The sequence below is a fragment of the Triturus cristatus genome, chromosome 4_2, assembly GCF_964204655.1.
Source record: "Triturus cristatus chromosome 4_2, aTriCri1.1, whole genome shotgun sequence".
Taxonomy (NCBI): Eukaryota; Metazoa; Chordata; class Amphibia; order Caudata; family Salamandridae; genus Triturus; species Triturus cristatus.
The window spans coordinates 505,340,543-505,355,789 of NC_140586.1; the positions used below are offsets into that span (position 1 = coordinate 505,340,543).

The window sequence follows — 15,247 nt, forward strand, 5'->3', positions numbered from 1 at the left end:
AAATTGCAAAATTTAGAATATATACATTTCTTCCTAATTTCAATAAATAGTTCATGGAATTTTATAAATGACTGAGCACAATTCCCAATAAAAACCGGTGCTACGACATACTTTAAATATGATTATTTAAACATATAGGTTTCTAATCTTTTAAACGCTCAAATATCAGGCACTCCAATAATATATACTTATACCACGGTCAAGGCATGAACTTTGAAACTTAAAATACATACATGATTTTAATGAGGCATGTTCTAATCCATGCAACCATGACTTTACACTGGCAAAATAATTGTGTAGCATGAAGAAGGAAATGTGCACTTATTTAGCTGACATGAGCATAAATAAAATCAGATTTGCGCAAACAGGCACTTGGTGTTGATGATAGGAGCAATTGTTTAAACATGATTGCCAGTTCGTAGTGGCAACAGTTAACCTTGGCTTTCCCTTTGGTAACCTTGATCTCAGGCATCATGAGGTCAGAGGCAGGGATATCACATAGGCTAAGTTCTGACATTTCCATTCCTAGCATTTTCTCATCAGCAAATAGGATGCTGTTGAGGAGCTATGTCTCAGAAGGGGGTCTATTTAGCAACACCAAGCTTTAAAAAGTGTGCTTTCACTTCCAGTACCCAGTACATTATTGTTGAACAAGGACCTGTTTTTAGAGTTTCTGTTTTTCTCATGATAAAGTATCCAAATATAATTATTTTAGTTTTTGTTTAATATTTGTTAGGTCGCTGCACGGTTTCCAAAGACACAATCACCACCTTCAATGATGTCGCTTTTAACTACTCGATGCCCAGAAGCTGCTACCATGTCCTGGTCCAAGACTGTAGTCCTGATCTGAACTTCCTGGTGATGGTGAAGAAAGTGGAAGAGTCTTCTGAACAAAAGGCCATCAATGTCAAACTTGGCAGCTAGTGAGTATTTTCATTCTTGCAAGCTGAACGTTGAAAAGTGTGTATATGTGATGTTCAGCTCTAAAAATCAGTAAAAATGATTGTCCCCAGCCCTACAGACACAGGACTGGGGGGCACCTATGTTTTCCCCTACTTATCTCTGCACCATGTGACAGGCACCGCATGGTACCTACCACTTAGTGCAGGGTTATGTGTGGGGTCTCTGTTTTGTATTGCAGCGGATGTTGCTGAGCCAGAACCCCCGGCAATACAAAACATTGTCAATGTGACTGCCACAGTGGCAGTCACATTATGATTAGCCCTGTGGGACTGCCGGCTTGTAGGAGGGCCGTACCAATCCACAATATGATGGCGGACGGACTGATGTCTGTCCTCCATCGTCATCAGCCCCTAAGGCACTTTTGTGTATACTCTGCTTTATTCAGAAATGCACCCTATTATACAGTGCTAAATCTTTTTGTGCTGATGCACACAACAGAAATATTTTCTATACTGAAATATTAGGGAGATAGTAAGGGATTAAAATGTTATGGCCAGTTATGTTTTGCAGAGTTATGTTAATTTTATTTGTAGAGCACACATTCACCAAATGATTTCTTCGCAGTGATAAGTGAGAAGTTATTCTTGCAGAATGCTAAGTGAAAAATTCAATTTTACAATATCAGGTCTGCAATTCACATGACAAGATTAGGTTTGGCTCAAAGACGTAGGGACACAGGATTCAAAAGCCTTGAAGGACATAAATAAATATGGTGCCCTCTGGTTCTGGTTTTAAACAGTTTAGGAATACTGGGCCTGTTATCTGAGGAGGAGCTTTGTTTGCAGTCAGGGCAAGATCTTGCCACTCGCTGAGCTACAAACGTATGAGAGTTTCTATAAAAGATTTAAAAGGGATGCAGAGTATCTCACAGTGGATCCTTTGGCTAACAAGTAACCAGTGCAGCCTTTAAAGCAGTTGGTTGGTGGATGGAAATCCTGAAAATCAGACTTGAAGCTGCATTTTACACCACTTGCAGACTTTTCAATTTGTAAGTAGGTAGGTAAAGACGAAGCAAATTGACATAACAAAATCTGGAGCTAATAGTTGTTGCTATTGCATGAATTTCCCATCTTCTGTCAGATAAGGAAGTAATTTCCAAAAGATTCTTCAATAAAAAAACATGAAGAGACCATTGATGTAACATAAACTGAACAGAGTTAATGAGCTATCAGTTTTGACTCCCAGACTTTCCACTACTGGTAAAATAGTGAAGAGATCTTGCACTTCAAGCGGCCAGTAAGAGTCTAGCTACAGGTCAGATTTCCCATCAATGACTAAAACCTCAGTTATTTCATTATTCAGATTATGCTTATGTTTTCCATCTAGTTCTAAATAAAAAGCATGTGGCATTGAAAGACCTTGTGGGAAGAGTAGCAATTACCTAATCTAGGAGGAAATTGTAAGTGGCCTGTAAACATACATATTTCTAAGCCCATTCTGGGTAAAGCCTTAGCAAGGGGAGTAAAGTCTATATTGAACAAGTGAGGGGACAAAGTTGATCCCTGTGGTACCCTGTGCCAACCTTCCTGTTTGATATAGCCTAGTAAGAAAAAACTAGAACCAATTAATCTCACTCCCCTCTGAGCCTTTTCTGATGATATGGTTGAGTAGGAAAATATGATCAGCCATATAAAATGCCGCAAATAGGTTCAGGAAGATTGAGGCATTGGAGTGTCTTTGATCCAAGTCCATTTATAAGTCATCTAAAATAGATAACAGAACATATTCAGTAGTATGTGGTAGGTGAAAGTCAGCTTGTGAATCCTCTAAGAGTTGTGTCTCTTGTAAATAAGTACATATAATACTTTCCACACATTTCTTGTGGTGTTGGCAATAATGGTTTAAAGGGAATTGTCTGATGAGTCACTGAGTGTCTTTTTTTACTTTACAACAACAATTCCTTTTTTAAGGGTGATAGAAACTAATCCTTGTTGAAGTGGAGTATTTAATTAAACAAGCAAAGGCTCAGGCTTATTGCTGGGTAATTGATCAACAAGGTTCAAATGCAGTGACTCATTTTGCTTTGGCAGTCATAGAGAGTAGGTCTTCCCTAGTCATCTGGACTGAAGAAAGATACATTCTCAGAAAAAAATTCTAGGTTGGGAGGCAGGGAAAAAAACCTTTCTAAATATCGAGGCTAAAGCTGGCAACATTTTCCACAAATTCGAGGCAAGTTGCTTGCAGAAGGCTTGTGAGGGAATCATGCAAAAGGATATTTTAGAAATGTCAAAGTGCTCCTCAACAATCAAAAAAAGGTTTCCTTCTGCTTATTTGAAGAGTCACTGATTACAAAAAAGAAAATGATTTTGCCTGACCAAAAAAAGATTTTTGTTGTATGCATCTAGGCCTTTTCTAAACTCCTCATTAGCATGAACGTAGAATAATCCACCTCCATTTCCGTTGGAGCCTGCGGGATTTGACTTCGTCCTGTGCTAAATCATAGGAGTACTATAGAGAAGAAGCTCATTTAGAAGTCAAAGGGGCATGGTTGTCGAATGCCTTTATAAACCACGAAGCAGACAGTGAGACCCCGCTGAGTTCTGTGTAAAACTAGTCTTATTAAAGGACTCGGCAATAGCAGTTAATATTGCTCTATTCACAGCAAGGGATCCTAATAGTATAGGAAGTCTGTATTTCCTTACGGAACAATTCACAAATGTAATAAAAATGATGGTCATATGGGGAGAGTGAAGGACAGAAGGTTTACCTAATGACAATTAAAAGATTACACATGTTTTCTATCACACATGTAGGTACCTTCATTGATTGTATTAGATTATTTGTGTACATTCATTATAAAAATGCCCTTTGGCTCTCCTCTGAGCTTTTTGTAACCTGAGTGCTCTGTATTGGGTTATTACTACAGTGGTAATGCAACACCAGACAAAATGTGATCAGCTTGACTCTATTGGGAACAGTTTCATATTCTTGTATTACTTTGTCCATTTGCCATTTTGAAACACAATTTTTATCGATCACTAAAGCTAGTTTGTACAATGTGCATATGCAGTAATATTTGTTTTAAGGAACATAGTGTGAAGGGGCTTGGTTCAGTGGGCAGCAAAGGTTTATATTACTTTTTACCTGCAGGATGATTTTTGTCAGTCTATTTCCAACAAATTGTTTTCAGGTGTAGACTCCAAGAGTAGTTGTCCACTTCGCTAGTTGTTTTCCTGGGTTAGATAAATGTCTATTTTGCCAATAATGTTAACAGTGAGCTATGAACTGATTGGTATACCTCCTGAATTTCACAATCTTGTTATAGAAGCATCCCTTTTTTTTTTTTTATCAATTCTTTTTATTTGCAACTTGTTGGTCATTACACATACATAATCACATTTTCGTACATTGCAGCAATCACAGATTCGTATACACATATTGTATTTAAGATGGCTTAGCCCACATTTTGCTGACAGTACAAAGGTCCTAACTGTGTTAGTGGTTCGTCAAGGGAGGGGATCACGGGGGGTTTACATAAGTGTCCACGGTACTCATTCCACTTTGACCAAACTGCCACCCTTTTCTGAGGACACCCCTGGGCCACATAGACTGTTTTCTCCTGCAGCATACACCAGTCCATATCTTTTTTCCACTCACTAAGCGATGGGGGTGTGCACGCTCCCCACAAGCATCCCTATTTTAAATTTGGCCATTCAAACACTAAACACAACTTACTCATTAACTGAGGGATCTATCATGTGTATCAAGCAGCATGGATTTCTGCAGTAATTAAAAGCAAAGTAAAAGAATGACACCTGCTTATTGACCAAGACCAGTCCTATCCCAAAATGCAACTGATGAAAAATTCAAAGGAATGAGATAACAATACAAATACAGGCTATAAGAAAGAAGGTGGTCCGTCAAGCATACCCAGGCTGCCTGTTACTCCTAGCAAGAGAAGGGGCATGTGGTATGGGTGGTTGGTAAAGTCCACTTTCTGGGTGGAAGATGAAAAGTATGACTCTCGGGTGTCAAATCAGAAGGTGCAATGTTCATTCTTGGGTATATGTCAAGGAAATCCTCGAGTGCCATCACTTGAACATGTTAGTGTTTATGCAGTAACCACATGTATGGTTTTACAGAGAGGGCTTTCATTAATTTCAAAGTGCAAGCCTATCAAACAAACAGGGCAAAGTGCTATAAGCATTGGCCCACACATTTACTATAACAAAGCATGTGATTTTGCTTTTGAATTAAAAGATATTAAAAACATTCATATAATATGTTCTTCTTCTTCAGTGATATTGACATGTATCCATCTGCTGACTCCATTAAGCTGACGATAAATGGCATTGAAGTGAACAGGCTGCCATATGAATCACATTCTGGTAGGTGACAGAGTATTATTGGATACATCAATAATGAAACAATCAATCCATCACAACTGAAATAAGGACCCATTTAAGGGTCAGGGGTCTACCCATAAAGTTAATTCTCGCATTTTAAATATTTTCCACGCTGACTTTTTGTGGCTTGATCTACAGTAGAGAGTTTGATCATAAAATCTGTATCTGAATTTGCTTGAGGATACATAGACACCATGTTCTGCCTTGATGACATGTGAATCATGTTTCCTTGCAATGTTGTAGGTTTGCTGAAATGTGATTCAGTATTATCACCAGAAGTGAAATCAAATACAAATGTGGTTATGGTACCAGAATATTGCATTTTGAAAACTGACATTACAAAGTCGTGTGACCAGAATATTAAGTACCTAAATATATTGAAGATAAATAGGCATAGGTATGCACAAATTTACTTACCTCCACAGGTAATACCACAACAATATATATCCCAAAGATACAGAGACGTAAAGTTAAGAAAAGTAACTCTACACTTACCATTATATACCTCCTCACACACTATTCTAGTTGACAATATTTTATCCACAATATTTGACCATGTCAATATTTCTGTAGTCAATATTCTGACAAACAAGCACAAATGTATTTCCCTTTATTATTGAGTCAGACTTAACGTGCAATTGATAAGCCTTTGCTGTTAGTCTATAAAGTGCAATGATTAGGCATTGAACAGGCCTGTAATTATTTGGACAATGTTCTCTAGAGATTGCACATGCCTTGCAAATCAATTAAAGGAGCCCTGCTGCATAGTCAGCATGTTTATTAGCAGACTTGTTGCATTCTAAATAGATGTTTCAAATTAAAAATATATGTACATCTCCTATTCATTAACAGATAAATAAATCTCTCTTATCTCTAGCACTTTTTTGATCTCTGCTGCATGTGTTACACAATATATTATGTAGTTCCTGGTTCATTTGAAATTGAACTACGCTACACTTCTTTTGATTCTAGAACCGCATTTGAAGATTGAAAAGGAGACTGATGGGCTGATCCTGCTCGCACCTGACTTTGGCATTGAGAAGCTTCACTACAATGGAGTCACATGCCAGGTATTCTGGTGCATTCCACTCACTGTGTTGTTGGCCATATTGACAAGATTACATAGATTTACATCAGAGGTCTCTTTCCTTTTTTATCATAAAGGTTAGACCAGCTTTGTGGATGAAGGGCAAGACATGTGGAGTTTGTGGCCATCATGATGATGAGCGGGAACAGGAATATCAGATGCCAGATGGATTTGTTGCTAAAGATGAGGAGAGTTTTGTCAAATCTTGGATTACGGAAGAATCATGTTCTGTTCAACAGCGATAAAAGGTTCAGAACTGGTGAGTTGACAAAATTGATTCATTGGAGGAGGTCAATAACTCCAGCAGTGTGGCCATCATTTTATTATAACCAAGTCTACTATATAGAATGGCAGAGGGACGCCTTTATCCACTAGCACATCTCCCATTTCAACTAGTTTTTCCACATTTCATTTCCTGGTAGCTTTCAAGTCATTATTGAATATTATACCATGGTATGTTAGCAAATGTAATTGTGTCTCCAGTTACACACAGTATTGAAAATGTCAAATTACACACACATGCACAAATGTTACTACACCTACACACAGACACATAAATACCTACATCTTCTGTTTGCTAAAGGGATGAAATATGACACTAAAAGTGGTTCCAAGAAATTTTCAGTTTCCAAACGATTGGATGGCATTGCCTGTGAAGTACAAAGCATTTAACAGTCATATCTCCTCACATTCAACATTTGCGGTACGGGATTCTGAATGGATAAAAGTTCAGTATATGGAACCAGTGTGTTGAGGGCGCCTCTTCAATGCCAGTTTGGTATCATATGTGTCGATACTTTGCAACCAAATTCTGATTGAAAGCATTGACTTTTTGCCAACCCCCACATTGACATGGTAGCCATGCTAAAAAACAAAGTGTTCCCATTTGGACTGTCACCCGTTTGTGAATTTCAAAAATCAAGCAAATGATTTAAACTCATCTTTTTAAATGCATCGCCATTTTCTTAAGGGAAAACAGCTGCATTAAAAAAATTATGTTTTCAAAGCCAATAACTGAGACTCGCAGATCCCATTAGCCCACCATCATTGTGATGGCCTCCAAGTGGAAGGAATCATAATTTCCGACTTACCTGATGAATATTAATGAGGTAGGTTGAATTGCGACACACTCTGAGTCTGAGTTTTCCAACTAGACTTAATGATACATAGATGAGTTCAGAAAAGTACATATTTGTCACAAAATTAGTGGTTTTAAACTGAGACCCGTTTCACACCCAATGAGACAGAGAACCAATTATGCCACAACACAGTGAAGCTAGTGACCTTAGAAGGTTATCGACGTCTTGGGCTTTATCTCAGAGGTGTAACTTGAGTCCCCTCTTGGTGACGTTATATTAGTTAGGCCCAGGTGATCATAGGGAGCTCATATGTTCCCCAAGGCAGAGAGTGTTAAGGTAGTTTGACTGAAATGAGGACCCATATATTGGTCAAGTGAAGGAGATTACCCAGATATGGTTTATGTGCTGTATGACGGATTAATGTAATTATGCCCTTTGGACAATGCCAATGGGCCTAGGCTCTTACATATTTTTCTGCTTGTGATTCACCTACCCTGAAATTGAGTGGACAGGAGGGTGGGGGTGCAAATGAATGTCTGGTCTTCTTTGGTTTATACTCTTAAAAATGTTGTGCTATTGTAAAATATAATCTTGCAAATGTTGCCTTTATTGACTATAAAGTGGGCTTTACTTATGATTTAGATTACAACAGTTTTTAAATCTAATTTATAAAAATAGAGGTCTACATCCAAAGAAGGATAACAGTCCCTCTTGTAATGCCATATTTACAAGATAACTTGTTTTGAAATACCAAACTTTTGCCCCACACAAAAAACAGGTGTAAATTATGTGAGGATAATCGCAACATCTTAGTTTCGCAGCTTGTAGTGGAGGAACGTAGCTTGGGAAGATAATATGGTATCCGGTAAAAATTGCATCCTGTGCGATTGGATATGTTATTAAGTTCCCAAATAATGAGATTTGTGTAATGACACCTGTGGTGATGTCTAAGCATATTCTACCAATAATCTGGGAGCGTACTGCTAAAAATACAACCTATACTCATATGTTTCGCTACTAACAACAAATGTATCTGCATTTTTTTGTGCATTTATTGAGGCTTCCTATGGTAAACACTGTAAGGGCCTCAACATCAAACTGGCTGTTCCGTGTTGCTAACCTTCACTCTTTTTGTACAGATTCTACTCTGAACCCTGGTGATAGCCTAAGGTTGGCAAGGAGTGAAGATTTTAGTGACACAACGTGAGGCTGATCTGGAGAACTACAAAGCACTCCGCAGAACAACCACTCAGAGGATGAAATTTCTGCATCAACCTTTCACCATTGGTTCATTTTAAATGATTTTAAATTTAAATCGTACCATGACTTGCCCTTTCAACTATAGAATGTCAAATTGCATATAAACATAATATTTTCAAATAAACAATACTTTCATTCAAAAAGAAGTACAAGAGTCAATTTTTCATTTCAGTTATCAAGACATTAATGTTCAAAAACGTTTTTGATATTTTCTCCAAAGAGTCAGGATTGGTTAAAATATTTTGCAGTGGCACTAGAAATAGGGGTGCAGCACCTGATGCAGCACCCAAAGAGAGGTCAATAGAATAATGGAATACAAAGAGGATGCTTCAAAATGTTTTATTTTACCTTCCAGAATTTCATCTGTGTTTAAATACATATGGTTAAATGTCAAGCACACTTTCCTTTTACTGCTAATTCATTTATAAAACAATACCTGTTTCTGTCTCTTTTTGACTGTGTAGGACTGTCATTCTGTAACCTGAATCCAATTAATTGTATTGTATTTTATTGTAATTGCATTTATATAGCACTTACTACCCCTGACGAGGCGTCAAAGCGTTTTTTCGGCAAGTAGCACGCTACTCTGGAACCCATAAAGTATTAGTGTCGAGTTAGTAGACCGAAAAATGAAAGTAATTTGAGGTGGTGGATAGGTTAGTCAGTTATTTGGATTCAGAAAGATATTGGAGGGATAAAAGAGGGGAAAAAGGTTTGCATTTATATAAGTGCTTGTTACCCTGTGGGGGTGTTAAAGCGCTTTTTTTCGGCAAGTAGTATGCTACTCCGGAACCCATAAAGGATTAGTGGTGATTAATGCTTAACTGAAAATCCGGAGTCTGGAAAAGAACGCTCTAAAATTGTTCTGAAAAAGACAGAAATGTTTGCCTCCTAAAATATATCACCTTCATGAGACCTGCAAATGAGACATATCATGCAATGGTTTAAGTGATAGGTACCCTTTAGAATCTTGAGCACAAACCGCATACAATAGTTGTGCATGGCGATATGTACATAAACATGCATTTGAAAAAGGTCCTTCTCAGTTAAGATTGACACTACTGAAGATTAACACGGATATGTTGTCCTTGAATATTATATTATTTTTCTCTCCTGTGGTGTCTTTTCCATGGATTTTAGGTTTTAAGAAGAGTCAGCGGCAGTAGTATAACTTTGCTTAGCTAGCACACAATTGCATGACACAATCAGCTAGATAGTAGTACACTTCTAGGTTTCAAACCTTGAGTCAGAATTCTTCTTTAGAAATTGGTGCGTTATAAAAGTAGGGCCCAATTCACAGTAAAAGTTATAAAATAAAAGATGTGTCGACTTATAATAATCATTGTAGACAGTAAGGTAATGAATTTTCCGCTTTTCTCCAAATTCCTGTGTGCATGTCACTACAATACATGATTTACTAGATGTCACTCAAGGGAGTAGATAGAAAATTAAAATATCCCCACTTTCAACCATAGTTCAAATGCGATTGAGTTAGAATTGCTCCCCCCCAAGAGAATTCTGAAACTCTGAAATGTTCTCTTTACTTCTCTGTCAATATTTCAATGCTTTTTTCTTTCTTGCCTCTGACCATCCTTTTCTCCTTTGTGCTTTTCTTCCTTGATTCTATTGTTTCTGCACCACATTCATTCATTCCTTCTTTATTCTTCTCTCTGCCCTTCCTCTTCTTCATCAAACCTTATCTCCATTCTTCCATTCCTTCAACTGCAACAGTGGTATTTATGAGCTTTCCATCAAAGTCAAAGGAACCATAAACAGCAATTTAACTATTTCATTTAACACAGAAGGGCCCAGTGGCAAACATTCATTTCACTCTACAAGCTGCTAAAGTGGGGGAGGGCAGTTTCATGTTGCCCGTGATGTTACTGCATATGGATGCATTGCCTTACATTATGCTTACAGACTACCCTAGATTAAAACAATCCACATATATAGGCTTAGTAAAATCCTGAAATGTTTTTGATTTCCCTTTTCCAACCTGAACAGCATTTTCCATGTGAGAACATTTTTTGCCTGATAACCTCTTTATAGGGGTGAGATCAGGGTAATGTCCTACACAAAATATGTAGAACTTTTACAACTACTTTATGTATGTGTAAGTTCAGAAATAGGGAAAGGGCATTTGTGGGTGTTCACCAACTTGTATTGTACATAACATATTAGCACCAGGAACTCAGCATTTCTACAATGGCTTTGCAAAGAATAGGCAATGTCCAGTGTAGCGATAGTCACACAATAGTTGTATTTGCTTTGGGATGTTTAGACCTGACATTCTTGGTATGGCCTTCCCCCAAATCTTTTGCCTTCTACCCTCCTCTATGCTAAATTTTGTTTTTGTTGGCCTCAAGAATCTGTGCTGAACTGATTGTCACTGCTCGTAGGGAAATCTGTATTAATTGGATCTCTAGTAGCCCACCGTCCTACACAGCTTGGTTAAAGACTGCTAGACGATTTGGTAGATTAGACTGCATAAATGGACTAATAGGTCTAGGCAAGGAGATGAGGATTTGTTGAGCCATGATTCGGTCAGGATTGCTATGTCGGATTTTTGGCTCAGGATGAGATGGGCGACATAAAAGGCATGCTTTACTGCTGAGCGGCAGATAATTAAGAGGTCGGAGAGCGGGGGGTCAAGGTGTGTGTCATGAGTTAGGGCAGAAATGAGTACTTGCCCTAGGTTGTTGCTAATAACTCCTCTGTTGCGGAGAGTTGTTGATCTCTTGGAGTTGATTGCAACTGTATGGATTATGTGGTCATCAATCTTGTCCAGTGGACAGGGGGCTTCAGGAGCAGACTTGTACGTTAGGAGGAGGGCTAGAATGTCCTCCTTAGAGGAAGCTGGGCTGCTTGCGTGGGCGAAGGTGTCTCAGGGATAACGGTAAGGGGTAATCTCAGCTCAAGTCTGTGTCAGCACTGGGCACTCCCACACCATGTGAATGAAGCCTTCATCAAACAGTCCTCACCGAGGGCATGCTGATGTGGCAGCAGGGAACATGTGTATAATACGTCGCGGTGTGAGGTATGTCTGGTGTGCATAATTAAGCCGTGTGAAGTGAAAAGGCAGATTACGAGTTACCCCTCGAGCTCGCTACAGGGCTTGATCCCATTGCTTGTCTGTGAGAGGTGTTGGCAAATCACACACCCGACGCTCGCAAACATAAGTTTCCTGCCTGCAAAATTGGGTCAGTAAAGCGTAATGAGGGATGTATGACGTTACAACGCATGCTATTACAACGCCTACCATTACAACGCATTTTTTACAACGCAAACACTACTACAACGCTTTACTTTACAACGAATACTTTTACAACGCTAAACCTATTAAAATACTTAAAAGTGCTGTTACAACGAAAACCATTACAACGCATACCATTACAACGCGAAAAAAATCTTTTTTTAATAAAATGTACAATAAAATCTGGCACGGGATGCAGGGAAATTAGGGGTTTTAGGGTGCGGAAGTGTATTAAAATGTGGAGATAAACTGTACGTAAATCTACTCAAATGCATTACCAAATCAATACTCGAGTATTACAATTAATACTCGAGTATTAAAATTAATACTCCAATCCCCCCCAAAAATTCCGTTTTCACACATTTCAAAGTTTTACACAAAGAACGAAAAATTTAACAACAGTTCATACACATTTTTATCATGAATATATCGGAAAATAAGTAAACAGAGTAAAACAGAAGACACATACACATAGGCGCCATTTTATCCATCTCACTTGTAAAACTTGTCCTACAACACTTTCTATGAAAACAATAGCAAAAGACATGTTCCAAAATGGATGCCAAAACGGAGCAAATGAATGAAAACAATACATCTTTTAATGCTTTTTTAAATTATCATTTTCCACAGAAAAATAAAGTATATTAAAAAACACAACGAACGCAGTTTTTAAAAAAATTATTAGTAACACTAACTAAAACTTATAAATACCAGGAAGACACCATTTTGCAATCAGTTGATTATCAACTACCAGAGAGACCAGACGTCAAAACCTGACCCTCTGACACCTCCACTGCGACCTCCACTGAGAGAGCACTGAATTCGTTTGGAAAAGCATTGTTAGTTTGCAACTAATAGTAAGTCACTAATATATTTTAACACCATGCTTTATCGTTGATCATGTTTTCATTCCATACAAAATATGTTTTTAAAAATTTTATATTAACTTATAAAATAAACTGTTTCTAATTTTTTATCACTAAAAATAAATACCTACTTAAATCATCTACTTTCTTTTAAAAAAACAGAAACTTGTTATTTTTTCAAAATCAAGAATTCTTGTCCCTAATTTTCCATCACCTCAACGTAATCGACTCACCTTTACTATTGAGAAGGTAAATGTTTTTTAATTGTAATTCTATTATTTAAAAAATATATTATTAGCATTAGCAAAAGTGTTGTATGTTAAAGGGGATTATATTAATTTTTTACACATTCACACTGCATCATAAACGAAATTATGCGATGGTGCAGGGGTAACAATTACTAATATGACTGCAGTTAGGTACTGCATTTGAGAAAACGTTTCATGGTACTGGGGTAACTATTACTATTGTAAGTCCCAGAATGTTCAGCAGTAGAGTAATTGAGTGATGGTGTAGGGGTATCCATTATTACTCTTATTTAAAAATGCATTGAAAGTGTATTATGTTTTGCTTTACCAATTGTTACTCATACTCATTTGTCGTGCAGCACCATGAAAAGTATGTTATGTGATATAGAGTGAAATAAAATATCAGATTTACAATAAATTTGTTTTTTTTTTGTTTTAACCAACGTTGTCAAAGTAACATTAATTTTTAAATTTTTTTTTCATTTCCACAGTCAATCGGTTGCAACTTTGTGGATTAAATCAATAAAATAAATAACTTAATCCTGCAGCCAGCAGTACCAAGAAGCCACGAAAACAATCAGCAACAGAAAAAGGTATTTTTAATTTTCAGTGTTATAAATTCCACAATGGAATAGTCATTCCTTTTGTTATTGTTACTCCAGTAAAGTGCAGAAGTAGGTTAAGTGTTGGATGGTGTAGGGGTGCAATTTACTATTCCAACTCCAGGAAGGTGCAGCAGTAGGGAAAGTGTTGGATGGTGTAGGGGTACACATTTCTATTCTAACTCCAGGAAGGTGCAGCAGTAGGGAAAGTGTTATGTACTATTAGTTATATTCAATGTCATAATTTAAAAAAGTTATTCAAAATTTGCATTTGTCAACAACGTTCAGTTATTATATTTTATCTTTTTTCATTTTTCCAGACAATTGTTTTTTACTTTGTTGTACGATTCAGTCCAACACATAAGTGACAACTCCAGCCAGCAGGCCAATTCCACTTCAGAAGCCTCACCAAGGAAAGGAATTCCAAAAAAACAAGGTATTTTTAAACAGCATTGTATTTAAACCATCAATATGTTAGCCAAACCATTTACTTCTTATTGTTAATATAATCCCAAAATATATAAAAAAAGGGTTGCAGTTGGAAGAAGTCTATTTTCAAACTCCAGGAAGCTGCAGCAGTAGGGAAAGTGTTGGATGGTGTAGGGGTACAATTTACTATTCTAACTCCAGGAAGGTGCTGCAGTACGGAAAGTGTTGGATGGTGTAGGGGTCCAATTTACTATTCTAACTCCAGGTAGGTGCAGCAGTAGGGAAAGTGTTGGATGGTGTAGGGGTGCAATGTACTATTCTAACTCCAGGAAGGTGCAGCAGTAGGGAAAGTGTTGGATGGTGTAGGGGTGCAATTTACTATTCTAACTCCAGGAAGGTGCTGCAGTTGGGAAAGTGTTGGATGGTGTAGGGGTGCAATTTACTATTCTAACTCCAGGAAGGTGCAGCAGTAGGGAAAGTGTTGGATGGTGTAGGGGTATAATGTACTATTCTAACTCCAGGAAGGTGCAGCAGTAGGGAAAGTGATGGATGGTGTAGGGGTCCAATTTACTATTCTAACTCCAGGAAGGTGCAGCAGTAGGGAAAGTGTTGGATGGTGTAGGGGTCCAATTTACTATTCTAACTCCAGGAAGGTGCAGCAGTAGGGAAAGTGATGGATGGTGTAGGGGTCCAATTTACTATTCTAACTCCAGGAAGGTGCAGCAGTAGGGAAAGTGTTGGATGGTGTAAGGGTAACATTTGAGGTTTAGCATTTACTTTTACATCCTAATTTGTTTTTCTTCTCTTCTCTTTTCAGATAATGTCTAGTCTTGAAGCTGCGAAGTACATTAAATCCAGGAAGGGAAAAATGTATTAAACCATGGAGGATACATATATAGTAAGGAAAGAATAAGTTTTCCTAGAAATCATTGGAGGTGTGTGCAATACTACACTACCCATTGCAGTGGCAGAGCGGTTACTCTTGATAATTTAGTTGTGAAAACAACAGAACATAACCACTCTGCCTCTGCAATGGAGGTAGAAATAAGAGAAACAGTTAACGAAATGAAAGCTATTGCAAGCACCTCCAATGATTCTACAGGATCCATTTTAA

At 37.7% G+C, this 15,247-nt stretch overlaps 1 pseudogene across 1 annotated transcript in view; it reads left to right on the forward strand.

Moving 5' to 3' along the window:
• Positions 1 to 8,881, forward strand: part of LOC146834622 (vitellogenin-A2-like) — a 46,715-nt pseudogene extending 37,834 nt beyond the window's left edge. The window contains exons 30-34 of the transcript XR_014960644.1: positions 737 to 923; positions 5,203 to 5,291; positions 6,282 to 6,379; positions 6,474 to 6,655; positions 8,615 to 8,881. The product of XR_014960644.1 is annotated as a vitellogenin-A2-like (transcript). The remainder of the gene's footprint in view (positions 1 to 736; positions 924 to 5,202; positions 5,292 to 6,281; positions 6,380 to 6,473; positions 6,656 to 8,614) is intronic.
• Positions 8,882 to 15,247: the final 6,366 nt, after the last annotated feature.